The sequence below is a fragment of the Oncorhynchus gorbuscha genome, unplaced genomic scaffold, assembly GCF_021184085.1.
Source record: "Oncorhynchus gorbuscha isolate QuinsamMale2020 ecotype Even-year unplaced genomic scaffold, OgorEven_v1.0 Un_scaffold_2050, whole genome shotgun sequence".
Classification (NCBI taxonomy): domain Eukaryota; kingdom Metazoa; phylum Chordata; class Actinopteri; order Salmoniformes; family Salmonidae; genus Oncorhynchus; species Oncorhynchus gorbuscha.
In genome coordinates this window covers 1-27,500 of record NW_025746655.1, presented here as the reverse complement: position 1 = coordinate 27,500, position 27,500 = coordinate 1, and the positions used below count along the sequence as shown (strand labels likewise).

General features: G+C 39.7%; 17 non-coding genes across 17 annotated transcripts; all 17 read left to right on the top strand.

Annotated features, from left to right (window-relative positions):
• Positions 1–1,987: 1,987 nt before the first annotated feature.
• On the top strand, positions 1,988–2,059 carry trnae-uuc. Its single transcript has one exon. It is a non-coding gene; the product is annotated as a tRNA-Glu (tRNA).
• A 296-nt stretch (positions 2,060–2,355) lies between these two features.
• trnar-acg lies at positions 2,356–2,428 on the top strand. Its single transcript has one exon. It is a non-coding gene; the product is annotated as a tRNA-Arg (tRNA).
• A 211-nt stretch (positions 2,429–2,639) lies between these two features.
• On the top strand, positions 2,640–2,711 carry trnae-uuc. Its single transcript has one exon. It is a non-coding gene; the product is annotated as a tRNA-Glu (tRNA).
• Positions 2,712–3,355: 644 nt separating this feature from the next.
• trnar-acg lies at positions 3,356–3,428 on the top strand. Its single transcript has one exon. It is a non-coding gene; the product is annotated as a tRNA-Arg (tRNA).
• Positions 3,429–6,009: 2,581 nt separating this feature from the next.
• On the top strand, positions 6,010–6,081 carry trnae-uuc. The gene has a single exon. It is a non-coding gene; the product is annotated as a tRNA-Glu (tRNA).
• Positions 6,082–6,984: 903 nt separating this feature from the next.
• Positions 6,985–7,056, top strand: trnae-uuc. The gene has a single exon. It is a non-coding gene; the product is annotated as a tRNA-Glu (tRNA).
• Positions 7,057–8,942: 1,886 nt separating this feature from the next.
• On the top strand, positions 8,943–9,014 carry trnae-uuc. The gene has a single exon. It is a non-coding gene; the product is annotated as a tRNA-Glu (tRNA).
• A 4,213-nt stretch (positions 9,015–13,227) lies between these two features.
• Positions 13,228–13,300, top strand: trnah-aug. The gene has a single exon. It is a non-coding gene; the product is annotated as a tRNA-His (tRNA).
• A 507-nt stretch (positions 13,301–13,807) lies between these two features.
• trnac-aca lies at positions 13,808–13,880 on the top strand. Its single transcript has one exon. It is a non-coding gene; the product is annotated as a tRNA-Cys (tRNA).
• A 2,544-nt stretch (positions 13,881–16,424) lies between these two features.
• trnae-uuc lies at positions 16,425–16,496 on the top strand. The gene has a single exon. It is a non-coding gene; the product is annotated as a tRNA-Glu (tRNA).
• An 883-nt stretch (positions 16,497–17,379) lies between these two features.
• On the top strand, positions 17,380–17,452 carry trnar-acg. The gene has a single exon. It is a non-coding gene; the product is annotated as a tRNA-Arg (tRNA).
• Positions 17,453–21,725: 4,273 nt separating this feature from the next.
• On the top strand, positions 21,726–21,798 carry trnah-aug. Its single transcript has one exon. It is a non-coding gene; the product is annotated as a tRNA-His (tRNA).
• Positions 21,799–22,383: 585 nt separating this feature from the next.
• On the top strand, positions 22,384–22,456 carry trnar-acg. Its single transcript has one exon. It is a non-coding gene; the product is annotated as a tRNA-Arg (tRNA).
• Positions 22,457–24,091: 1,635 nt separating this feature from the next.
• Positions 24,092–24,163, top strand: trnae-uuc. The gene has a single exon. It is a non-coding gene; the product is annotated as a tRNA-Glu (tRNA).
• Positions 24,164–25,173: 1,010 nt separating this feature from the next.
• Positions 25,174–25,246, top strand: trnar-acg. The gene has a single exon. It is a non-coding gene; the product is annotated as a tRNA-Arg (tRNA).
• Positions 25,247–27,122: 1,876 nt separating this feature from the next.
• trnar-acg lies at positions 27,123–27,195 on the top strand. The gene has a single exon. It is a non-coding gene; the product is annotated as a tRNA-Arg (tRNA).
• Positions 27,196–27,405: 210 nt separating this feature from the next.
• On the top strand, positions 27,406–27,477 carry trnae-uuc. Its single transcript has one exon. It is a non-coding gene; the product is annotated as a tRNA-Glu (tRNA).
• Positions 27,478–27,500: the final 23 nt, after the last annotated feature.

The following is a 27,500-nucleotide window of genomic DNA, read 5'->3' as shown; positions in this document are numbered from 1 at the left end:
CTCGGAGTGTGGTGTCAGGAAAATAACCTCACACTCAACATCAACAAAACTAAGGAGATGATTGTGGACTTCAGGAATCAGCAGAGGGAACACCCCCCTATCCACAACGATGGAACAGTAGTGGAGAGGGTAGCTAGTTTTAAGTTCCTCGGCATACACATCACAGACAAACTGAATTGGTCCACTCACACTGACAGCGTCGTGAAGAAGGCGCAGCAGCGCCTATTCAACCTCAGGAGGCTGAAGAAATTCGGCTTGTCACCAAAAGCACTCACAAACTTCTACAGATGCACAATCGAGAGCATCCTGGCGGGCTGTATCACCGCCTGGTACGGCAACTGCTCCGCCCTCAACCGTAAGGCTCTCCAGAGGGTAGTGAGGACTGCACAACGCATCACCAGGGGCAAACTACCTGCCCTCCAGGACACCTACACCACCCGTTGTTACAGGAAGGCCATAAAGATCATCAAGGACATCAACCACCCGAACCACTGCCTGTTCACCCCGCTATCATCCAGAAGGCGAGGTCAGTACAGGTGCATCAAAGCTGGGACCGAGAGACTGAAAAACAGCTTTTATCTCAAGGCCATCAGACTGTTAAACAGCCACCACTAACATTGAGTGGCTGCTGCCAACACACTGTCATTGACACTGACCCAACTCCAGCCATTTTAATAATGGGAATTGATGGGAAATGATGTAAATATATCACTAGCCACTTTAAACAATGCTACCTTATATAATGTTACTTACCCTACATTATTCATCTCATATGCATATGTATATACTGTACTCTACATCATCGACTGCATCCTTATGTAACACATGTATCACTAGCCACTTTAACTATGCCACTTTGTTTACTTTGTCTACACACTCATCTCATATGTATATACTGTACTCGATACCATCTACTGTATGCTGCTCTGTACCATCACTCATTCATATATCCTTATGTACATGTTCCTTATCCCCTTACACTGTGTATAAGACAGTAGTTTTGGAATTGTTAGTTAGATTACTTGTTGGTTATCACTGCATTGTCGGAACTAGAAGCACAAGCATTTCGCTACACTCGCATTAACATCTGCTAACCATGTGTATGTGACAAATAAAATTTGATTTGATTTGATTTGAATGGATAACGTGTCTGACTACGGATCAGAAGATTCTAGGTTCGACTCCTGGCTGGCTCAATACTTTGTTTAAGTGACTGAAATCAAGCAGGGAATGATACTGTATTAAAAAAAAGATGTAGCTTTTAAATCAAACAGGCATAATGTCAACATTTAAAGATTTGTCTGTGATGTGTATTTTAAGTATTTGTCTTCCCATATGGTCTAGCGGTTAGGATTCCTGGTTTTCACCCAGGTGGCCCGGGCTCAACTCCCGGTATGGGAAATGATGTCTTGTCATTAGGTACCCACTTGTGTAACAACAGATGCAGCAGTTTCTCACAACACAACAATATTCCCTCAGCAACATGAAATGTGACATGTCATGTAGATTCGAATTATACAATTTTTTAAAACGTTGAATACACTTCATGGCTGCATTTCTTGCTCTGCAGTAAAATTCATGCAACAACAGGAGGATCAAATTAAGATATGCATCTGAAACAGAAAACCAAGGAACCTTGTTGTTGACAGACGCCATGACTGTGTACACTGGTCTAGCTGTGACCTGACTTCAGCTTAGACGTGGTGCCAGTGGCGAAATGGATAACGTGTCTGACTACAGATCAGAAGATTCTAGGTTTGACTCCTGGCTGGCTCAATACTTTATTTAATTGACTGAAATCAAGCTGGGAATGATACTGTATACCTTTCAGTGCTTCTGGCTGTTCTCACTTTAAACACATTTTAGACGGATTTCATCTGGACATTCCCCAACATCTCTGAGAAAAAAAGATGTAGTTTTTGAATCCAACAGGCATAATGTCAACATTTAAAGATTTGTCTGTGATGTGTATTTTAAGTATGTGTCTTCCCATATGGTCTAGCGGTTAGGATTCCTGGTTTTCACCCAGGTGGCCCGGGTTCAACTCCCGGTATGGGAAAGAATAACTTGTCATTAGGTTCGCACTTGTGTAACAACAGATGCAGTTCTTTCACACAACACAACAATATTCACTCAGCAATGTGACATGTCATGTAGATTCAAATTATACAATTCTTTTTAAACGTTGAATACACTTCATGGCTGCATTTCTTGCTCTGCAGTAAAATTCATGCAACAACAGGAGGATCAAATTAAGATATGCATCTGAAACAGAAAACCAAGGAACCTTGTTGTTGACAGACGCTATGACTGTGTACACTGGTCTAGCTGTGACCTGACTTAAGCTTAGACATGGGGCCAGTGGCGCAATGGATAACGTGTCTGACTACGGATCAGAAGATTCTAGGTTCGACTCCTGGCTGGCTCATTACTTTATTTAATTGACTGAAATCAAGCTGGGAATGATACTGTAAACCTTTCAGTGCTTCTGGCTGTTCTCACTTCAAACACATTTTAGACGGATTTCATCTGGACATTCCCCGACATCTCTGAGAAAAAAAGATTTAGCTTTTAAATCCAACAGGCATGATGTCAACATTTAAAGATTTGTCTGTGATGTGTGTATTAACTATGTGTCTTCCCATATGGTCTAGCGGTTAGGATTCCTGGTTTTCACCCAGGTGGCCCGGGTTCAACTCCCGGTATGGGAAAGAATACATTTTTTCGTTAGGTACCCACTTGTGTATCAACAGATGCAGCAGTTTCTCACAACACAACAATATTCTGTGTACACTGGTCTAGCTGTGACCTGACTTCACCTTAGACGTGGGGCCAGTGGCGCAATGGATAACGTGTCTGACTACGGATAAGAAGATTCTAGGTTGGACTCCTGGCTGGCTCAATACTTTGTTTAATCGACTGAAATCAAGCTGGGAATGATACTGTATACCTTTCAGTGCTTCTGGCTGTTCTCACTTCAAACACATTTTAGACAGATTTCATCTGGACATTCCCCAACATCTCTGGCCGGGTTCAACTCCCGGTATGGGAAAGAATATATTTTCTTTAGGTACCCACTTGTGTAACAACAGATGCAGCAGTTTCTCACAACACAACAATATTCCCTCAGCAACAGGAAATGTGACTTGTTATGTAGATTAAAATTATACAAGGCTTTTTAAACGTTGAATACACTTCATGGCTGCATTTCTTGCTCTGCAGTAAAATTCATGCAACAACAGGAGGATCAAATTAACATATGCATCTGAAACAGAAAACCAAGGAACCTTTTTGCTGACAGACGCCATGACTGTGTACACTGTTCTAGCTGTGACCTGACTTCAGCTTAGACGTGGGGCCAGTGGCGCAATGGATAACGTGTCTGACTACGGATCAGAAGATTCTAGGTTCGACTCCTGGCTGGCTCAATACTTTATTTAATTGACTGAAATCAAGCTGGGAATGATACTGTATGCCTTTCAGTGCTTCTGGCTGTTCTCACTTCAAACACATTTTAGACAGATTTCATCTGGACATTCCCCAACATCTCTGAGAAAAAAAAGATGTAGTTTTTGAATCCAACAGGCATGATGTCAACATTTAAAGATTTGTCTGTGATGTGTATTTTAAGTATATGTCTTCCCATATGGTCTAGCGGTTAGGATTCCTGGTTTTCACCCAGGTGGTATGGGAAAGAATATATTTTCGTAAGGTACCCACTTGTGTAACAACAGATGCAGCAGTTTCTCACAACACAACAATATTCCCTCAGCAACAGGAAATGTGACAAGTTATGTAGATTCAAATTATACAAGGCTTTTTAAACGTTGAATAGGATTCCTGGTTTTCACCCAGGTGGCCTAGGTTCAACTCCCGGTATAAGAAAGAATAACTTGTCGTTAGGTACGCACTTGTGTAACAACAGATGCAGCAGTTTCACAAAACAATATTCCCTCAGCAACAGGAAATGTGACATGTCATGTAGATTCAAATTATACAAGGCTTTTTAAACGTTGAATTCACTTAATGGTTGCATTTCTTGCTCTGCAGTAAAATTAATGCAACAACAGGAGGATCAAATTAAGATATGCATCTGAAACTGAAAACCAAGGAACCTTGTTGTTGACAGACGCTATGACTGTGTACACTGGTCTAGTTGTGACCTGACTTCAGCTTAGACGTGGGGCCAGTGGCGCAATGGATAATGTGTCTGACTACGGATCAGAAGATTCTAGGTTCAACTTCTGGCTGGCTCAATACTTTGTTTAATTGACTGAAATCAAGCAGGGAATGATACTGTATACCTTTCAGTGCTTCTGGCTGTTCTCACTTCAAACACATTTTAGACGTATTTCGTCTGGACATTCCCCAACATCTCTAAGAAAAAAAAGATGTAGCTTTTAAATCCAACAGGCATGATGTCAACATTTAAAGATTTGTCTGAGATGTATATTTTAAGTATGTGTCTTCCCATATGGTCTAGCGGTTAGGATTCCTGGTTTTCACCCAGGTGTTATGGGAAAGAATATCTTTTCGTAAGGTACCCACTTGTGTAACAACAGATGCAGCAGTTTCTCACAACACAACAATATTCCCTCAGCCACAGGAAATGTGACATGTTATGTAGATTCATATTATATAACGTTTTTTAAACGTTGAATACACTTCATGGCTGCATTTCTTGCTCTGCAGTAAAATTCAAGTACAACAGGAGGATCAAATTAACATATGCATCTGAAACAGAAAACCAAGGAACCTTGTTGTTGAGAAACGCTATGACTGTGTACACTGGTCTAGCTGTGACCTGACTTCAGCTTAGACGTGGTGCCACTGGCGCAATGGATAACGTGTCTGACTATGGATCAGAAGATTCTAGGTTCGACTCCTGGCTGTCTCAATACTTTGTTTAATTGACTGAAATCAAGCAGGGAATGATACTCTATTAAAAAAAGATGTAGCTTTTAAATCAAACAGGCATAATGTCAACATTTAAAGATTTGACTGTGATGTGTATTTTAAGTATGTTTCTTCCCATATGGTCTAGCGGTAAGGATTCCTGGTTTTCACCCAGGTGGCCAGGTTTCAATTCCCGGTATGAGAAATAATATATTGTCGTTAGGTACGTACTTGTGTAACAACAGATGCAGCAGTTTCTCACAACACAACAATATTCCCTCAGCAACAGGAAATGTGACTTGTTATGTAGATTCAAATTATACAAAGCTTTTTAAACGTTGAATACACTTCATGGCTGCATTTCTTGCTCTGCAGTAAAATTCATGCAACAACAGGAGGATCAAATTAACATATGCATCTGAAACAGAAAACCAAGGAACCTTGTTGTTGAGAAACGCTATGACTGTGTACACTGGTCTAGCTGTGACCTGAATACAGCTTAGACGTGGTGCCACTGGCGCAATGGATAACGTGTCTGACTACGGATCAGAAGATTCTATATTCGACTCCTGGCTGTCTCAATACTTTGTTTAATTGACTGAAATCAAGCAGGGAATGATACTGTATTAAAAAAAGATGTAGCTTTTAAATCAAACAGGCATAATGTCAACATTTAAAGATTTGACTGTGATGTGTATTTTAAGTATGTTTCTTCCCATATGGTCTAGCGGTAAGGATTCCTGGTTTTCACCCAGGTGGCCAGGTTTCAATTCCCGGTATGAGAAAGAATACACTGGTCTAGCTGTGACCTGACTTCAGCTTAGACGTGGGGCCAGTGGCGCAATGCATAATGTGTCTGACTACGGATCAGAATATTCTATGTTCGTCTCCTGGCTGGGTCAATACTTTATTTAATTGACTGAAATCAAGCTGGGAATGATACTGTATAACTTTCAGTGCTTCTGGCTGTTCTCACTTCAAACACATTTTAGACGGATTTCATCTGGACATTCCCCAACATCTCTGAGAAAAAAAGATGTAGCTTTTGAATCCAACAGGCATAATGTCAACATTTAAAGATTTGTCTGTGATGTGTATTTTAAGTATGTGTCTTCCCATATGGTCTAGCGGTTAGGATTCCTGGTTTTCACCCAGGTGGCCCGGGTTCAACTCCCGGTATGGGAAAGGATATCTTGTCGTTAGGTACGCACTTGTGTAACAACAGATGCAGCAGTTTCAACCACCTGAACCACTGCCTGTTCACCCCGCTATCATCCAGAAGGCGAGGTCAGTACAGGTGCATCAAAGCTGGGACCGAGAGACTGAAAAACAGCTTCTATCTCAAGGCCATCAGACTGTTAAACAGCCACCACTAACATTGAGTGGCTGCTGCCAACACACTGTCATTGACACTGTCATTGACACTGACCCAACTCCAGCCATTTTAATAATGGGAATTGATGGGAAATGATGTAAATATATCACTAGCCACTTTAAACAATGCTACCTTATATAATGTTACTTACCCTACATTATTCATCTCATATGCATATGTATATACTATACTCTGCATCCTTATGTAACACATGTATCACTAGCCACTTTAACTATGCCACTTTGTTTACTTTGTCTACACACTCATCTCATATGTATATACTGTACTCGATACCATCTACTGTATGCTGCTCTGTACCATCACTCATTCATATATCCTTATGTACATGTTCCTTATCCCCTTACACTGTGTATAAGACAGTAGTTTTGGAATTGTTAGTTAGATTACTTGTTGGTTATCACTGCATTGTCGGAACTAGAAGCACAAGCATTTCGCTACACTCGCATTAACATCTGCTAACCATGTGTATGTGACAAATACAATTTGATTTGATTTGATTTGAATGGATAACGTGCCTGACTACGGATCAGAAGATTCTAGGTTCGACTCCTGGCTGGCTCAATACTTTGTTTAAGTGACTGAAATCAAGCAGGGAATGATACTGTATTAAAAAAGATGTAGCTTTTAAATCAAACAGGCATAATGTCAACATTTAAAGATTTGACTGTGATGTGTATTTTAAGTATGTGTCTTCCCATATGGTCTAGTGGTTAGGATTCCTGGTTTTCACCCAGGTGGCCCGGGTTCAACTCCCGGTATGGGAAAGGATATCTTGTCATTAGGTACCCACTTGTGTAACAACAGATGCAGCAGTTTCTCACAACACAACAATATTCCCTCAGCAACATGAAATGTGACATGTCATGTAGATTTGAATTATACAATTTTTTTAAACGTTGAATACACTTCATGGCTGCATTTCTTGCTCTGCAGTAAAATTCATGCAACAACAGGAGGATCAAATTAAGATATGCATCTGAAACAGAAAACCAAGGAACCTTGTTATTGACAGACGCTACACTGGTCTAGCTGTGACCTGACTTCAGCTTAAATGTGTGGCCAGTGTTGCAATGGATAAAGTGTCTGACTACGGATCAGAAGATTCTAGGTTCGACTCCTGGCTGGCTCAATACTTTGTTTAATTGACTCAAATCAAGCAGGGAATGATACTGTATACCTTTCAGTGCTTCTGGCTGTTCTCACTTCAAAACACATTTTAGACGGATTTCATCTGGACATTCCCCAACATCTCTGAGAAAAAAATGTAGCATTTAATTCCAACAGGCATAATGTCAACATTTAAAGATTTGTCTGTGATGTGTATTTTAAGTTTTTGTCTTCCCATATGGTCTAGTGGTTAGGATTCCTGGTTTTCACCCAGGTGGCCCGGGTTCAACTCCTGTTATGGGTAAGAATATATTTTCGTTAGGTACCCACTTGTGTAACAACAAATGCAGCAGTTTCACACAACACAACAATATTCCCTCAGCAACAGGAAATGTGACATGTATATTCAAATTATACAAAGCTTTTTAAACGTTAAATAAACTTCATGGCTGCATTTCTTGCTCTGCAGTAAAATTCATGCAACAACAGGAGGATCAAATTAAGATATGCATCTCAAACAGAAAACCGAGGAACCTTGTTTTTGACAGACGCTATGACTGTGTACACTGGTCTAGCTGTGACCTGACTTCAGCTTAGACGTTGGTCCAGTGGCGCAATGGATAATGTGTCTGACTATGGATCAGAAGATTCTAGGTTTGACTCCTGGCTGGCTCAATACTTTATTTAATTGACTGAAATCAAGCTGGGAATGATACTGTATAACTTTCAGTGCTTCTGGCTGTTCTCACTTCAAACACATTTTAGACGGATTTCATCTGGACATTCCCCAACATCTCTGAGAAGAAAGATGTAGTTTTTGAATCCAACAGGCATAATGTCAACATTTAAAGATTTGTCTGTGATGTGTATTTTATGTATATGTCTTCCCATATGGTCTAAGAGTTAGGATTCCTGGTTTTCACCCAGGTGGCCTGGGTTCGACTCCCGGTATGGGAAAGAATATCTTTTCGTTAGGTACCCACTTGTGTAACAACAGATGCAGCAGTTTCACACAACACAACAATATTCCCTCATCAACAGGAAATGTGACATGTTATGTAGATTCAAATTATATACGTTTTTTTAAACGTTGAATACACTTCATGGCTGCATTTCTTGCTCTGCAGTAAAATTCATGCAACAACAGGAGGATCAAATTAAGATGTGCATCTGAAACAGAAAACCAAGGAACCTTGTTGTTGACAGACGCCATGACTGTGTACACTGGTCTAGCTGTGACCTGACTTAAGCTTAGACGTGGGGCCAGTGGCGCAATGGATAATGTGTCTGACTAGGGATCAGAAGATTCTAGGATCTACTCCTGGCTGACTCAATACTTTATTTAATTGAATGAAATCAAGCTGGGAATGATACTGTATACCTTTCTGTGCTTCTGGCTGTTCTCACTTCAAACACATTATAGATGGATTTCATCTGGACATTCCCCAACATCTCTGAGAAAAAAGATGTAGTTTTTGAATCCAACAGGCATAATGTCAACATTTAAAGATTTGTCTGTGATGTGTATTTTAAGTATGTGTCTTCCCATATGGTCTAGCGGTTAGGATTCCTGGTTTTCACCCAGGTGGCCCGGGTTCAACTCCCGGTATGGGAAAGAATATATTTTTGTTATGTTACCCACTTGTGTAACAACAGATGCAGCAGTTTCTCACAACACAACAATATTCCCTCAGCAACAGGAAATGTGACTTGTTATGTAGATTCAAATTATATAAGTCTTTTTAAACGTTGAATACACTTCATAGCTGCATTTCTTGCTCTGCAGTAAAATTCAAGCAACAACAGGAGGATCAAATTTAGATATGCATCTGAAACAGAAAACCATCACTCATTCATATATCCTTATGTACATGTTCCTTATCCCCTTACACTGTGTATAAGACAGTAGTTTTGGAATTGTTAGTTAGATTACTTGTTGGTTATCACTGCATTGTCGGAACTAGAAGCACAAGCATTTCGTTACACTCGCATTAACATCTGCTAACCATGTGTATGTGACGAATAAAATTTGATTTGATTTGATTTGAATGGATAACGTGTCTGACTACGGATCAGAAGATTCTAGGTTTGACTCCTGGCTGGCTCAATACTTTGTTTAATTGACTGAAATCAAGCAGGGAATGATACTGTATTAAAAAAAGATGTAGCTTTTAAATCAAACAGGCATAATGTCAACATTTAAAGATTTGACTGTGATGTGTATTTTAAGTATGTTTCTTCCCATATGGTCTAGCGGTAAGGATTCCTGGTTTTCACCCAGGTGGCCAGGTTTCAATTCCCGGTATGGGAAAGAATATATTGTCGTTAGGTACGTACTTGTGTAACAACAGATGCAGCAGTTTCTCACAACACAACAATATTCCCTCAGCAACAGGAAATGTGACTTGTTATGTAGATTCAAATTATACATGGCTTTTTAAACGTTGAATACACTTCATGGCTGCATTTCTTGCTCTGCAGTAAAATTCATGCAACAACAGGAGGATCAAATTAAGATATGCATCTGAAACAGAAAACCAAGGAACCTTGTTGTTGACAGACGCCATGACTGTGTACACTGGTCTAGCTGTGACCTGACTTCAGCTTAGACGTGGGGCCAGTGGCGCAATGGATAATGTGTCTGACTACGGATCAGAAGATTCTAGGTTCGACTCCTGGCTGGCTCAATACTTTGTTTAATTGACTGAAATCAAGCAGGGAATGATACTGTATTAAAAAAGATGTAGCTTTTAAATCAAACAGGCATAATGTCAACATTTAAAGATTTGTCTGTGATGTGTATTTTAAGTATCTGTCTTCCCATATGGTCTAGCGGTTAGGATTCCTTGTTTTCACCCAGGTGGCCCGGGTTCAACTCCTGATATGGGAAAGAATATATTTTCGTTAGGTAACCACTTGTGTAACAACAGATGCAGCAGTTTCACACAACACAACAATATTCCCTCATCAACAGGAAATGTGACATGTTATGTAGATTCAAATTATATACGTTTTTTTAAACGTTGAATACACTTCATGGCTGCATTTCTTGCTCTGCAGTAAAATTCATGCAACAACAGGAGGATCAAATTAAGATATGCATCTGAAACAGAAAACCAAGGAACCTTGTTGTTGACAGACGCCATGACTGTGTACACTGGTCTAGCTGTGACCTGACTTCAGCTTAGACGTAGGGCCAGTGGCGCAATGGATAATGTGTCTGACTACGGATTAGAAGTTTCTAGTTTTGACTCCTGGCTGGCTCAATACTTTATTTAATTGACTGAAATCAAGCTGGGAATGATACTGTATACCTTTCTGTGCTTCTGGCTGTTCTCACTTCAAACACATTTTAGACGGGTTTCATCTGGACATTCCCCAACATCTCTGAGAAGAAAGATGTAGTTTTTGAATCCAACAGGCATAATGTCAACATTTAAAGATTTGTCTGTGATGTGTATTTTATGTATATGTCTTCCCATATGGTCTAAGAGTTAGGATTCCTGGTTTTCACCCAGGTGGCCTGGGTTTGACTCCCGGTATGGGAAAGAATATCTTTTCGTTAGGTACCCACTTGTGTAACAACAGATGCAGCAGTTTCACACAACACAACAATATTCCCTCATCAACAGGAAATGTGACATGTTATGTAGATTCAAATTATATACGTTTTTTAAACGTTGAATACACTTCATGGCTGCATTTCTTGCTCTGCAGTAAAATTCATGCAACAACAGGAGGATCAAATTAAGATATGCATCTGAAACAGAAAACCAAGGAACCTTGTTGTTGACAGACGCCATGACTGTGTACACTGGTCTAGCTGTGACCTGACTTCAGCTTAGACGTAGGGCCAGTGGCGCAATGGATAACGTGTCTGACTACGGATTAGAAGTTTCTAGGTTTGACTCCTGGCTGGCTCAATACTTTATTTAATTGACTGAAATCAAGCTGGGAATGATACTGTATACCTTTCTGTGATTCTGGCTGTTCTCACTTCAAACACATTATAGATGGATTTCATCTGGACATTCCCCAACATCTCTGAGAAAAAAAGATGTAGTTTTTGAATCCAACAGGCATAATGTCAACATTTAAAGATTTGTCTGTGATGTGTATTTTAAGTATGTGTCTTCCCATATGGTCTAGCGGTTAGGATTCCTGGTTTTCACCCAGGTGGCCTGGGTTCAACTCCCGGTATGGGAAAGAATATATTTTTGTTATGTTACCCACTTGTGTAACAACAGATGCAGCAGTTTCTCACAACACAACAATATTCCCTCAGCAACAGGAAATGTGACTTGTTATGCAGATTCAAATTATATAAGGCTTTTTAAACGTTGAATACACTTCATGGCTGCATTTCTTGCTCTGCAGTAAAATTCATGCAACAACAGGAGGATCAAATTAAGATATGCATCTGAAACAGAAAACCAAGGAACCTTTTTGTTGACATACGCCATGACTGTGTACACTGTTCTAGCTGTGACCTGACTTCAGCTTAGACGTGTGGCCAGTGGTGAAATGGATAACGTGTCTGACTACGGATCAGAAGATTCTAGGTTTGACTCCTGGCTTGTTCAATACTTTATTTAATTGACTGAAATCAAGCTGGGAATGATATTGTATACCTTTCTGTGCTTCTGGCTGTTCTCACTTCAAACACATTATAGATGGATTTCATCTGGACATTCCCCAACATCTCTGAGAAAAAAGATGTAGTTTTTGAATCCAACAGGCATAATGTCAACATTTAAAGATGTGTCTGTGATGTGTATTTTAAGTATGTGTCTTCCCATATGGTCTAGCGGTTAGGATTCCTGGTTTTCACCCAGGTGGCCTGGGTTTGACTCCCGGTATGGGAAAGAATATCTTTTCGTTAGGTACCCACTTGTGTAACAACAGATGCAGCAGTTTCACACAACACAACAATATTCCCTCATCAACAGGAAATGTGACATGTTATGTAGATTCAAATTATATACGTTTTTTAAACGTTGAATACACTTCATGGCTGCATTTCTTGCTCTGCAGTAAAATTCATGCAACAACAGGAGGATCAAATTAAGATATGCATCTGAAACAGAAAACCAAGGAACCTTGTTGTTGACAGACGCCATGACTGTGTACACTGGTCTAGCTGTGACCTGACTTCAGCTTAGACGTGGGGCCAGTGGCGCAATGGATAATGTGTCTGACTACGGATTAGAAGTTTCTAGGTTTGACTCCTGGCTGGCTCAATACTTTATTTAATTGACTGAAATCAAGCTGGGAATGATACTGTATACATTTCTGTGCTTCTGGCTGTTCTCACTTCAAACACATTATAGATGGATTTCATCTGGACATTCCCCAACATCTCTGAGAAAAAAAAGATGTAGTTTTTGAATCCAACAGGCATAATGTCAACATTTAAAGATTTGTCTGTGATGTGTATTTTAAGTATGTGTCTTCCCATATGGTCTAGCGGTTAGGATTCCTGGTTTTCACCCAGGTTGCCCGGGTTCAACTCCCGGTATGGGAAAGAATATATTTTTGTTATGTTACCCACTTGTGTAACAACAGATGCAGTACTTTCACACAACACAACAATATTCACTCAGCAACATGAAATGTGACATGTCATGTAGATTCGAATTATACAATTATTTTTAAACGTTGAATACACTTCATGGCTGCATTTCTTGCTCTGCAGTAAAATTCATGCAACAACAGGAGGATCAAATTAAGATATGCATCTGAAACAGAAAACCAAGGAACCTTGTTGTTGAGAGACGCTATGACTGTGTACACTGGTCTAGCTGTGACCTGACTTCAGCCTAGACGTGGGGCCAGTGGCGCAATGGATAACGTGTCTGACTATGGATCAGAAGATTCTAGGTTCGACTCCTGGCTGGCTCAATACTTTGTTTAATTGACTGAAATCAAGCATGGAATGATACTGTATTAAAAAAAGATGTAGCTTTTAAATCAAACAGGCATAATGTCAACATTTAAAGATTTGTCTGTGATGTGTATTTTAAGTATGTGTCTTCCCATATGGTCTAGCGGTTAGGATTCCTGGTTTTCACCCAGGTGGCCCGGGTTCAACTCCCGTTATGGGAAAGAATATCTTGTCATTAGGTACCCACTTGTGTAACAACAGATGCAGCAGTTTCTCACAACACAACAATATTCCCTCAGCAACATGAAATGTGACATGTTATGTATATTCAAATTATACAAAGCTTTTTAAACGTTGAATAAACTTCATGGCTGCCTTTCTTGCTCTGCAGTAAAATTCATGCAACAACAGGAGGATCAAATTAAGATATGCATCTGAAACAGAAAACCGAGGAACCTTGTTGTTGACAGACGCCAAGACTGTGTACACTGGTCTAGCTGTGACCTGAATTCAGCTTAGACGTGGGGCCAGTGGCGCAATGGATAACGTGTCTGACTACAGATCAGAAGATTCTAGGTTCGACTCCTGGCTGGCTCAATACTTTGTTTAATTTACTGAAATCAAGCTGGGAATGATACTGTATACCTTTCAGTGCTTCTGGCTGTTCTCACTTCAAACACATTTTAGACGGATTTCATCTGGACATTCCCCAACATCTCTGAGAAAAAAAAGATGTAGCTTTTAAATCCAACAGGCATGATGTCAACATTTAAAGATTTGTCTGTAATGTGTATTTTAAGTATGTGTCTTCCCATATGTTCTAGCGGTTAGGATTCCTGGTTTTCACCCAGGTGGCCTGGGTTCAACTCCTGATATGGGAAAGAATATATTTTCGTTAGGTAACCACTTGTGTAACAACAGATGCAGCAGTTTCACACAACACAACAATATTCCCTCAGCAACAGGAAATGTGACATGTTATGTATATTCAAATTATACAAAGCTTTTTAAACGTTGAATAAACTTCATGGCTGCATTTCTTGCTCTGCAGTAAAATTCATGCAACAACAGGAGGATCAAATTAAGATATGCATCTGAAACAGAAAACAGAGGAACCTTGTTGTTGACAGACGCCAAGACTGTGTACACTGGTCTAGCTGTGACCTGACTTCAGCTTATACGTGGGGCCAGTGGATCAATGGATAACGTGTCTGACTACGGATCAGAAGATTCTAGGTTCGACTCCTGGCTGGCTCAATACTTTATTTAATTGACTGAAATCAAGCTGGGAATGATACTGTATAACTTTCAGTGCTTCTGGCTGTTCTCACTTCAAACACATTTTAGACGGATTTCATCTGGACATTCCCCAACATCTCTGAGAAGAAAGATGTAGTTTTTGAATCCAACAGGCATAATGTCAACATTTAAAGATTTGTTTGTGATGTGTATTTTAAGTATATGTCTTCCCATATGGTCTAAGTGTTAGGATTCCTTTTTTTCACCCAGGTGGCCTGGGTTCGACTCCCGGTATGGGAAAGAATATCTTTTCGTTAGGTACCCACTTGTGTAACAACAGATGCAGCAGTTTCACACAACACAACAATATTCCCTCATCAACAGGAAATGTGACATGTTATGTAGATTCAAATTATACAATGCTTTTTAAACGTTGAATAGGATTCCTGGTTTTCACCCAGGTGGTATGGGAAAGAATATCTTCTCGTAATAATGTACCCACTTGTGTAACAACAGATGCAGCAGTTTCTCACAACACAACAATATTCCCTCAGCAACAGGAAATGTGACAAGTTATGTAGATTCAAATTATACAAGGCTTTTTAAACGTTGAATAGGATTCCTGGTTTTCACCCAGGTGGCCTAGGTTCAACTCCCGGTATAAGAAAGAATAACTTGTCGTTAGGTACGCACTTGTGTAACAACAGATGCAGCAGTTTCACAAAACAATATTCCCTCAGCAACAGGAAATGTGACATGTCATGTAGATTCAAATTATACAAGGCTTTTTAAACGTTGAATTCACTTAATGGTTGCATTTCTTGCTCTGCAGTAAAATTAATGCAACAACAGGAGGATCAAATTAAGATATGCATCTGAAACAGAAAACCGAGGAACCTTGTTGTTGACAGACGCCAAGACTGTGTACACTGGTCTAGCTGTGACCTGACTTCAGCTTAGACGTGGGGCCAGTGGCGCAATGCATAACGTGTCTGACTACGGATCAGAAGATTCTAGGTTCGACTCCTGGCTTGGTCAATACTTTATTTAATTGACTGAAATCAAGCTGGGAATGATACTGTATAACTTTCAGTGCTTCTGGCTGTTCTCACTTCAAACACATTTTAGACGGATTTCATCTGGACATTCCCCAACATCTCTGAGAAAAAAAGATGTAGCTTTTGAATCCAACAGGCATAATGTCAACATTTAAAGATTTGTCTGTGATGTGTATTTTAAGTATATTTCTTCCCATATGGTCTAAGAGTTAGGATTCCTGGTTTTCACCCAGGTGGCCCGGGTTCGACTCCCGGTATGGGAAAGAATATATTTTCGTTAGGTACCCACTTGTGTAACAACAGATGCAGCAGTTTCACACAACACAAAAATATTCCCTCATCAACAGGAAATGTGACATGTTATGTAGATTCAAATTATATAAGTTTTTTTAAACGTTGAATACACTTCATGGCTGCATTTCTTGCTCTGCCAAAATTCATGCAACAACAGGAGGATCAAATTAAGATATGCATCTGAAACAGAAAACCAAGGAACCTTTTTGTTGACAGACGTTATGACTGTGTACACTGGTCTAGCTGTGACCTGACTTCATTTTAGACGTGGGGCCAGTTGCACAATGGATAACGTGTCTGACTACAGATCAGAAGATTCTAGGTTCGACTCCTGGCTTGCTCAATATTTTGTTTAATTGACTGAAATCAAGCTGTGAATGATACTGTATTTTCAGTGCTTCTGGCTGTTCTCACTTCAAACACATTTTACACGGATTTCATCTGGACATTCCCCAACATCTCTGAGAAAAAAGATGTAGCTTTTAAATCCAACAGGCATGATGTCAACATTTAAAGATTTGTCTGTGATGTGTATTTTAAGTATGTGTCTTCCCATATGGTCTAGCGGTTAGGATTCCTGGTTTTCACCCAGGTGGCCCGGGTTCAACTCCCGGTATGGGAAAGAATAACTTGTCATTAGGTATGCACTTGTGTAACAACAGATTCAGTACTTTCACACAACACAACAATATTCACTCAGCAACAGGAAATGTGACATGTTATGTAAATTCATATTATATAACGTTTTTTAAACGTTGAATACACTTCATGGCTGCATTTCTTGCTCTGCAGTAAAATTCATGCAACAACAGGAGGATCAAATTAACATATGCATCTGAAACAGAAAACCAAGGAACCTTGTTCTTGAGAAACGCTATGACTGTGTACACTGGTCTAGCTGTGACCTGACTTCAGCTTAGACGTGGTGCCACTGGCGCAATGGATAACGTGTCTGATTATGGATCAGAATATTCTAGGTTCGACTCCTGGCTGTCTCAATACTTTGTTTAATTGACTGAAATCAAGCAGGGAATGATACTGTATTAAAAAAAGATGTAGCTTTTAAATCAAACAGGCATAATGTCAACATTTAAAGATTTGTCTGTGATGTGTATTTTAAGTACGTGTCTACCCATATGGTATAGTGGTTAGGATACCTGGTTTTCACCCAGGTGGCCCGGGTTCAACTCCCGGTATGGGAAAGAATATCTTGTCGTAAGGTACGTACTTGTGTAACAACAGATGCAGCAGTTTCTCACAACACAACAATATTCCCTCTGCAACAGGAAATGTGACTTATTATGTAGATTCAAATTATACAAAGCTTTTTAAACGTTGAATACACTTCATGGCTGCATTTCTTGCTCTGCAGTAAAATTCATGCAACAACAGGAGGATCAAATTAAGATATGCATCTGAAACAGAAAACCAAGGAACCTTGATGTTGACAGACGCCATGACTGTGTACACTGGTCTAGCTGTGACCTGACTTCAGTTTAGGCGTGGGGCCAGTGGCGCAATGGATAACGTGTCTGACTACGGATCAGAAGATTCTAGGTTCGACTCCTGGCTGGCTCATTACTTTATTTAATTGACTGAAATCAAGGTTCGACTCCTGGCTGCCTCAATAGTTTATTTAATTGACTGAAATCAAGCTGGGAATGATACTGTATACCTTTCAGTGCTTCTAATTGTTCTCACTTCAAACACATTTTAGATGGATTTCATCTGGACATTCCCCAACATCTCTGAGAAAAAAAGATGATGCTTTGAAATCCAACAGGCATAATGTCAACATTTAAAGATTTGTCTGTGATGTGTATTTTAAGTTTTTGTCTTCCCATATGGTCTAGCGTTTAGGATTCCTGGTTTTCACCCAGGTGGCCTGTGTTCAACTCCCTGTATGGGAAAGATCATCTTATCATTAGGTACTCATTTGTGTAACAACAGATGCAGCAGTTTCACACAACACAACAATATTCCCTCAGCAACAGGAAATGTGACATGTTATGTATATTCAAATTATACAAAGCTTTTTAAAAGTTGAATAAACTTCATGGCTGGATTTCTTGTTCTGCAGTAAAATTCATGCAACAACAGGAGGATCAAATTAAGATATGCATCTGAAACAGAAAACCAAGGAACCTTGTTATTGACAGATGCCATGACTGTGTACACTGGTCTAGCTGTGACCTGATGTCAGCTTAGACGTGGTGCCAGTGGCGAAATGGATAACGTGTCTGACTACGGATCACAAGATTCTAGGTTCGACTCCTGGCTGGCTCAATACTTTATTTAATTGACTGAAATCAAGCTGGGAATGATACTGTATACAGGCATAATGTCAACATTTAAAGATTTCACTGTGATGTATATTTTAAGTATGTTTCTTCCCATATGGTCTAGCGGTAAGGATTCCTGGTTTTCACCCAGGTGGCCAGGTTTCAATTCCCGGTATGAGGTCTAGCTGTGACCTGACTTCAGCTTAGACGTGGGGCCAGTGGCGCAATGCATAATGTGTCTGACTACAGATCAGAAGATTCTAGGTTCGACTCCTGGCTGGGTCAATATTTTATTTAATTGACTGAAATCAAGCTGGGAATGATACTGTATAACTTTCAGTGCTTCTGGCTGTTCTCACTTCAAACACATTTTAGACGGATTTCATCTGGACATTCCCCAACATCTCTGAGAAGAAAGATGTAGTTTTTGAATCCAACAGGCATAATGTCAACATTTAAAGATTTGTCTGTGATGTGTATTTTAAGTATATGTCTTCCCATATGGTCTAAAAGTTAGGATTCCTGGTTTTCACCCAGGTGGCCTGGGTTCAACTCCAGGTATGGGAAAGAATATCTTTTCGTTAGGTACCCACTTGTGTAACAACAGATGCAGCAGTTTCACACAACAATATTCACTCAGCAACAGGAAATGTGACATGTTATGTAGATTCAAATTATATAAGTTTATTTAAACGTTGAATACACTTCATGGCTGCATTTCTTGCTCTGCAGTAAAATTCATGCAACAACAGGAGGATCAAATGAAGATATGCATCTGAAACAGAAAAAAGGAACCTTGTTGTTGACAGACGCCAAGACTGTGTACACTGGTCTAGCTGTGACCTGACTTCAGCTTAGACGTGGGGCCAGTGGCGCAATGGATAATGTGTCTGAATACGGATCAGAAGATTCTAGGTCGACTCCTGGCTGGCTCAATACTTTGTTTATTTGACTGAAATCAAGCAGGGAATGATACTGTATTAAAAAAGATGTAGCTTTTAAATCCAACAGGCATAATGTCAACATTTAAAGATTTGTCTGTGATGTGTATTTTAGATAGCGGTTAGGTTCGACTCACCCAGGTGGCCCGGCAACTCCCTCCTGGTAATACTTTATTTATTTGACTGAAATCAAGGGGAAATAATATTTCAGTGCTTTGGCTGTTCTCACTTAAACACATTTTAGGTACCCACATTGTGTAACAACAGAACATTTAAAGATTTGTCTGTGATGTGTATTTTAAGTATGTGTCTTCCCATATGGTCTAGCGGTGCAGGTGGCAGTTTCTTAGGTACAACACAACAATATTCCCACAGCAACAGGAAAAGTGACTTGTTATGTAGATTCAAATTATACAAAGCTTTTTAAACGTTGAATACACTTCATGGCTGCATTTATTTCTCTGCAGTAAAATTCATGCAACAACATGAGGATCAAATTAAGACATGCATCTGAAACCGAAAAACAAGGAGTAAGTATGTGTTTTCCCATATGGTCTAGCAGTTAGGATTCCTGGTTTTCACCCAGGTGGCCAGGGTTCAACTCCTGGTATGGGAAAGATCATCTTATCGTTAGGTACCCACTTGTGTAACAACAGATTCAGCAGTTTCACACAACAAAACAATATTCTCTCAGCAACAGGAAATGTGACATGTTATGTATATACTAAGCTTTTTAAACGTTGAATAAACTTCATGGCTGGATTTCTTGCTCTGCAGTAAAATTCATGCAACAACAGGAGGATCAAATTAAGATATGCATCTGAAACAGAAAACCAAGGAACCTTGTTGTTGACAGACACTATGACTGTGTACACTGGTCTAGCTGTGACCTGACTTAAGCTTAGATGTAGGGCCAGTGGTGCTATGGATAACGTGTCTGACTACGGATCAGAAGATTCTAGGTTGACTCCTGGCTTGCTCAATAATTTGTTTAATTGACTGAAATCAAGCTGGGAATGATACTGTATACCTTTCAGTGCTTCTGGCTGTTCTCACTTCAACCACATTTTAGACGGATTTCATCTGGACATTCCCCATCACCTCTGAGAAAAAAAATGTAGCTTTTGAATCCAACAGGCATAATGTCAACATTTAAAGATTTGTCTGTGATGTGTATTTTAATTATCTGTCTTCCCATATGGTCTAGTGGTTAGGATTCATGGTTTTCCCCCAGGTGGCCAGGGTTCGACTCCCGGTATGGGGAAGAATATCTTGTCTTTAGGTACTCACTTGTGTAACAAAAGATGCAGCAGTTTCTCACAACACAACAGTATTCCCTCAGCAACAGGAAATGTTAAATTTTATGTAGATTCAAATTATACAAGGGTTTTTAAACGTTGAATAGTATTCCTGGTTTTCACCCAGGTGCCCCGGGTTCAACTCCCGGTATGGGAAAGAATATATTTTCGTTAGGTACCCACTTGTGTAACAACAGATGCAGCAGTTTCTCACAACACAACAATATTCTCTGAGAAACAGGAAAAGTCATGTAGATTCAAATTATACAAGGCTTTTTAAACTTTGAATACACTTCATGGCTGCATTTCTTGCTCTACAGTAAAATTCATGCAACAACAGGAGGATCAAATTGCAGTGGTTTCACATAACACAACAGTATTCCCTCAGCAACAGGAAATGTTAAATTTTATGTAGATTCAAATTATACAAGGGTTTTTAAACGTTGAATAGGATTCCTGGTTTTCACCCAGGTGGCGTAGGTTCAACTCCCGGTATGGGAAAGAATATATTTTCTTTAGGTACCCACTTGTGTAACAACAGATGCAGCAGTTTCTCACAACACAACAATATTCCCTCAGCAACAGGAAATGTGACTTGTTATGTAGATTAAAATTATACAAGGCTTTTTAAACGTTGAATACACTTCATGGCTGCATTTCTTGCTCTGCAGTAAAATTCATGCAACAACAGGAGGATCAAATTAACATATGCATCTGAAACAGAAAACCAAGGAACCTTTTTGTTGACAGACGCCATGACTGTGTACACTGTTCTAGCTGTGACCTGACTTCAGCTTAGACGTGTGGCCAGTGGCGTAATGGATAACGTTTCTGACTACGGATCAGAAGATTCTAGGTTCGACTCCTGGCAGGCTCAATGCTTTATTTAATTGACTGAAATCAAGCTGGGAATGATACTGTATACCTTTCAGTGCTTCTGGCTGTTCTCACTTCAAACACATTTTAGACAGATTTCATCTGGACATTCCCCAACATCTCTGGCCGGGTTCAACTCCCGGTATGGGAAAGAATATATTTTCTTTAGGTACCCACTTGTGTAACAACAGATGCAGCAGTTTCTCACAACACAACAATATTCCCTCAGCTACAGGAAATGTCACTTGTTATGTAGATTAAAATTATACAAGGCTTTTTAAACGTTGAATACACTTCATGGCTGCATTTCTTGCTCTGCAGTAAAATTCATGCAACAACAGGAGGATCAAATTAACATATGCATCTGAAACAGAAAACCAAGGAACCTTTTTGTTGACAGACGCCATGACTGTGTACACTGTTCTAGCTGTGACCTGACTTCAACTTAGACGTGGGGCCAGTGGCGTAATGGATAATGTGTCTGACTATGGATCAGAAGATTCTAGGTTCGACTCCTGGCTGGCTCAATACTTTATTTAATTGACTGAAATCAAGCTGGGAATGATACTGTATACCTTTCAGTGCTTCTGGCTGTTCTCACTTCAAACACATTTTAGACAGATTTCATCTGGACATTCCCCAACATCTCTGAGAAAAAATATGTAGTTTTTGAATCCAACAGGCATAATATCAACATTTAAAGATTTGTCTGTGATGTGTATTTTAAGTATGTGTCTACCCATATGGTCTAGCGGTTAGGATTCCTGGTTTTCACCCAGGTGGCCCGGGTTCAACTCACGGTATGGGAAAGAATATATTTTCGTTAGGTACCCACTTGTGTAACAACAGATGCAGCAGTTTCACACAACACAACAATATTCCCTCAGCAACAGGAAATGTGACTTGTTATGTAGATTCAAATTATACAAAGCTTTTTAAACGTTGAATACACTTCATGGCTGGATTTCTTGCTCTGCAGTAAAATTCATGCAACAACAGGAGGATCAAATTAAGATATGCATCTGAAACAGAAAACCAAGGAACCTTGTTGTTGAGAGACGCTATGACTGTGTACACTGGTCTAGCTGTGACCTGACTTCAGCTTAGACGTGGGGCCAGTGGCGCAATGGATAACGTGTCTGACTACGGATCAGAAGATTCTAGGTTCGACTCCTGGCTGGCTCAATACTTTATTTAATTGACTGAAATCAAGCTGGGAATGATACTGTATACCTTTCAGTGCTTCTGGCTGTTCTCACTTCAAACACATTTTAGACAGATTTCATCTGGACATTCCCCAACATCTCTGGCCGGGATCAACTCCCGGTATGGGAAAGAATATATTTTCTTTAGGTACCCACTTGTGTAACAACAGATGCAGCAGTTTCTCACAACACAACAATATTCCCTCAGCAACAGGAAATGTGACTTGTTATGTAGATTAAAATTATACAAGGCTTTTTAAACGTTGAATACACTTCATGGCTGCATTTCTTGCTCTGCAGTAAAATTCATGCAACAACAGGAGGATCAAATTAACATATGCATCTGAAACAGAAAACCAAGGAACCTTTTTGTTGACAGACGCCATGACTGTGTACACTGTTCTAGCTGTGACCTGACTTCAGCTTAGACGTGGGGCCAGTGGCGCAATGGATAACGTGTCTGACTACGGAGCAGAAGATTCTAGGTTCGACTCCTGGCTGGCTCAATACTTTATTTAATTGACTGAAATCAAGCAGGGAATGATACTGTATTAAAAAAAAATGTAGCTTTTAAATCAAACAGGCATAATGTCAACATTTAAAGATTTGTCTGTGATGTGTATTTTAAGTATTTTGTCTTCCCATATGGTCTAGCGGTTAGGATTCCTGGTTTTCACCCAGGTGGCCAGGGTTCAACTCCCGGGATGGGAAAGAATATCTTGTCGTTAGGCACGCACTTGTGTAACAACAGATGCAGCAGTTTCTCACAACACAACAATATTCCCTCAGCAACAGGAAATGTACATGTTATGTAGATTCAAATTATACAAAGCTTTTTAAACGTTGAATAAACTTCATGGCTGCATTTCTTGCTCTGCAGTAAAATTCATGCAACAACAGGAGGATCAAATTAAGACATGCATCTGAAACCAAAAAACAAGGAGTAAGTATGTGTTTTCCCATATGGTCTAGCGGTTAGGATTCCTGGTTTTCACCCAGGTGGCCTGGGTTCGACTCCCGGTATGGGAAAGAATATATTGTCGTTAGGTACCCACTTGTGTAACAACAGATGCAGCAGTTTCACACAACACAACAATATTCCCTCAGCAACAGGAAATGTGACCTTTATGTAGATTCATATTATACAAGAGCTTTTTAAACGTTGAATACACTTCATGGCTGCATTTCTTGCTCTGCAGTAAAATTCATGCAACAACAGGAGGATCAAATTAAGATATGCATCTGAAACAGAAAACCAAGGAACCTTGTTGTTGACAGACGCCATGACTGTGTACACTGGTCTAGCTGTGACCTGACTTCAAGCTTAGATGTAGGGCCAGTGGTGCTATGGATAAAGTGTCTGACTACGGATCAGAAGATTCTAGGTTCGACTCCTGGCTGGCTCAATACTTTATTTAATTGACTGAAATCAAGCTGGGAATGATACTGTATACCTTTCAGTGCTTCTGGCTGTTCTCACTTCAAACACATTTTAGATGGATTTCATCTGGACATTCCCCAACATCTCTGAGAAAAAAGATGTAGTTTTGAATCCAACAGGCATAATGTCAACATTTAAAGATTTGTCTGTGATGTGTATTTTAAGTATGTGTCTTCCCATATGGTCTAGCGGTTAGGATTCCTGGTTTTCACCCAGGTGGCCCGGGTTCAACTCCCGGTATGGGAAAGAATATATTTTCGTTATGTTACCCACTTGTGTAACAACAGATGCAGCAGTTTCTCACAACACAACAATATTCCCTCAGCAACAGGAAATGTGACTTGTTATGTAGATTCAAATTATATAAGTCTTTTTAAACGTTGAATACACTTCATGGCTGCATTTCTTGCTCTGCAGTAAAATTCAAGCAACAACAGGAGGATCAAATTAAGATATGCATCTGAAACAGAAAACCATCACTCATTCATATATCCTTATGTACATGTTCCTTATCCCCTTCAACTGTGTATAAGACAGTAGTTTTGGTAATTGTTAGATTAGATTACTATTCTCTGAGTTGGTTATCACTGCATTGTCGGAACTAAAGCACAAGCATTTCGCTACACTCGCATTAACATCTGCAAACCATGTGTATGTGACAAATAAAATTTGATTTGATTTGATTTGAATGGATAACGTGTCTGACTACGGATCAGAAGATTCTAGGTTTGACTCCTGGCTGGCTCAATACTTTGTTTAATTGACTGAAATCAAGCAGGGAATGATACTGTATTAAAAAACAGATGTAGCTTTTAAATCAAACAGGCATAATGTCAACATTTAAAGATTTGTCTGTGATGTGTATTTTAAGTATGTGTCTTCCCATATGGTCTAGTGGTTAGGATTCCTTGGTTTTCACCCAGGTGGCCTGGGTTCAACTCCTGGTATGGGAAAGAATATATTTTCGTTAGGTAACCACTTGTGTAACAACAGATGCAGCAGTTTCACACAACACAACAATATTCCCTCAGCAACAGGAAATGTGACATGTTATGTAGATTCAAATTATACAAAGCTTTTTAAACGTTGAATAAACTTCATGGCTGCATTTCTTGCTCTGCAGTAAAATTCATGCAACAACAGGAGGATCAAATTAAGATATGCATCTGAAACAGAAAACCAAGGAACCTTGTTGTTGACAGACGCCAAGACTGTGTACACTGGTCTAGCTGTGACCTGACTTCAGCTTAGACATGGGGCCAGTGGCGCAATGGATAACGTGTCTGACTACGGATCAGAAGATTCTAGGTTCGACTCCTGGCTGGCTCAATACTTTATTTAATTGACTGAAATCAAGCTGGGAATGATACTGTATAACTTTCAGTGCTTCTGGCTGTTCTCACTTCAAACACATTTTAGACGGATTTCATCTGGACATTCCCCAACATCTCTGAGAAGAAAGATGTAGTTTTTGAATCCAACAGGCATAATGTCAACATTTAAAGATTTGTCTGTGATGTGTATTTTATGTATATGTCTTCCCATATGGTCTAGTTAGGATTCCTGGTTTTCACCCAGGTGGCCTCAACTCCCAGTATGGGAAAGAATATATTTTCTTTAGGTACCCACTTGTGTAACAACAGATGCAGCAGTTTCACACAACACAACAATATTCCCTCATCAACAGGAAATGTGACATGTTATGTAGATTCAAATTATACAAGGCTTTTTAAACGTTGAATACACTTCATGGCTGCATTTCTTGCTCTGCAGTAAAATTCATGCAACAACAGGAGGATCAAATTAAGATATGCATCTGAAACAGAAAACCAAGGAACCTTGTTGTTGAGAGACGCTATGACTGTGTACACTGGTCTAGCTGTGACCTGACTTCAGCTTAGACGTGGGGCCAGTGGCGCAATGGATAATGTGTCTGACTACGGATCAGAAGATTCTAGGTTCGACTCCTGGCTGGCTCAATACTTTATTTAATTGACTGAAATCAAGCTGGGAATGATACTGTATAACTTTCAGTGCTTCTGGCTGTTCTCACTTCAAACACATTTTAGACGGATTTCATCTGGACATTCCCCAACATCTCTGAGAAGAAAGATGTAGTTTTTGAATCCAACAGGCATGATGTCAACATTTAAAGATTTGTCTGTGATGTGTATTTTATGTATATGTCTTCCCATATGGTCTAGCGGTTAGGATTCCTGGTTTTCACCCAGGTGGCCCGGGTTCAACTCCCGTTATGGGAAAGAATATATTTTCGTAGGGTATCCACTTGTGTAACAACAGATGCAGCAGTTTCTCACAACACAACAATATTCCCTCAGCAACAGGAAATGTGACTTGTTATGTAGATTCAAATTATACAAAGCTTTTTAAACGTTGAATACACTTCATGGCTGCATTTCTTGCTCTGCAGTAAAATTCATGCAACAACAGGAGGATCAAATTAAGATATGCATCTGAAACAGAAAACCAAGGAACCTTGTTGTTGAGAGACGCTATGACTGTGTACACTGGTCTAGCTGTGACCTGACTTCAGCTTAGACGTGGGGCCAGTGGCGAAATGGATAACGTGTCTGACTACGGATCAGAAGATTCAAGGTTTGACTCCTGGCTGGCTCAATACTTTATTTAATTGACTGAAATCAAGCTGGGAATGATACTGTATACCTTTCTGTGCTTCTGGCTGTTCTCACTTCAAACACATTATAGATGGATTTCATCTGGACATTCCCCAACATCTCTGAGAAAAAAGATGTAGTTTTGAATCCAACAGGCATAATGTCAACATTTAAAGATTTGTCTGTGATGTGTATTTTAAGTATGTGTCTTCCCATATGGTCTAGCGGTTAGGATTCCTGGTTTTCACCCAAGTTCAATATATGGGAAAGAATATATTTTTTAGGTACCCACTTGTGTAACAACAGATGCAGCAGTTTCTCACAACACAACAATATTCCCTCAGCAACAGGAAATGTGACTTGTTATGTAGATTCAAATTATACAAGGCTTTTTAAACGTTGAATACACTTCATGGCTGCATTTCTTGCTCTGCAGTAAAATTCATGCAACAACAGGAGGATCAAATTAAGATATGCATCTGAAACAGAAAACCAAGGAACCTTGCTGTTGACAGACGCTATGACTGTGTACACTGGTCTAGCTGTGACCTGACTTCAGCTTAGACGTGGGGCCAGTGGCGCAATGGATAACGTGTCTGACTACGGATCAGAAGATTCTAGGTTCGACTCCTGGCTGGCTCAATACTTTATTTAATTGACTGAAATCAAGCTGGGAATGATACTGTATACCTTTCAGTGCTTCTGGCTGTTCTCACTTCAAACACATTTTAGACAGATTTCATCTGGACATTCCCCAACATCTCTGAGAAAAAAGATGTAGCTTTTAAATCCAACAGGCATAATGTCAACATTTAAAGATTTGTCTGTGATGTGTATTTTAAGTATGTGTCTTCCCATATGGTCTAGCGGTTAGGATTCCTGGTTTTCACCCAGGTGGCCCGGGTTCAACTCCCGGTATGGGAAAGAATATATTTTCGTAGGGTATC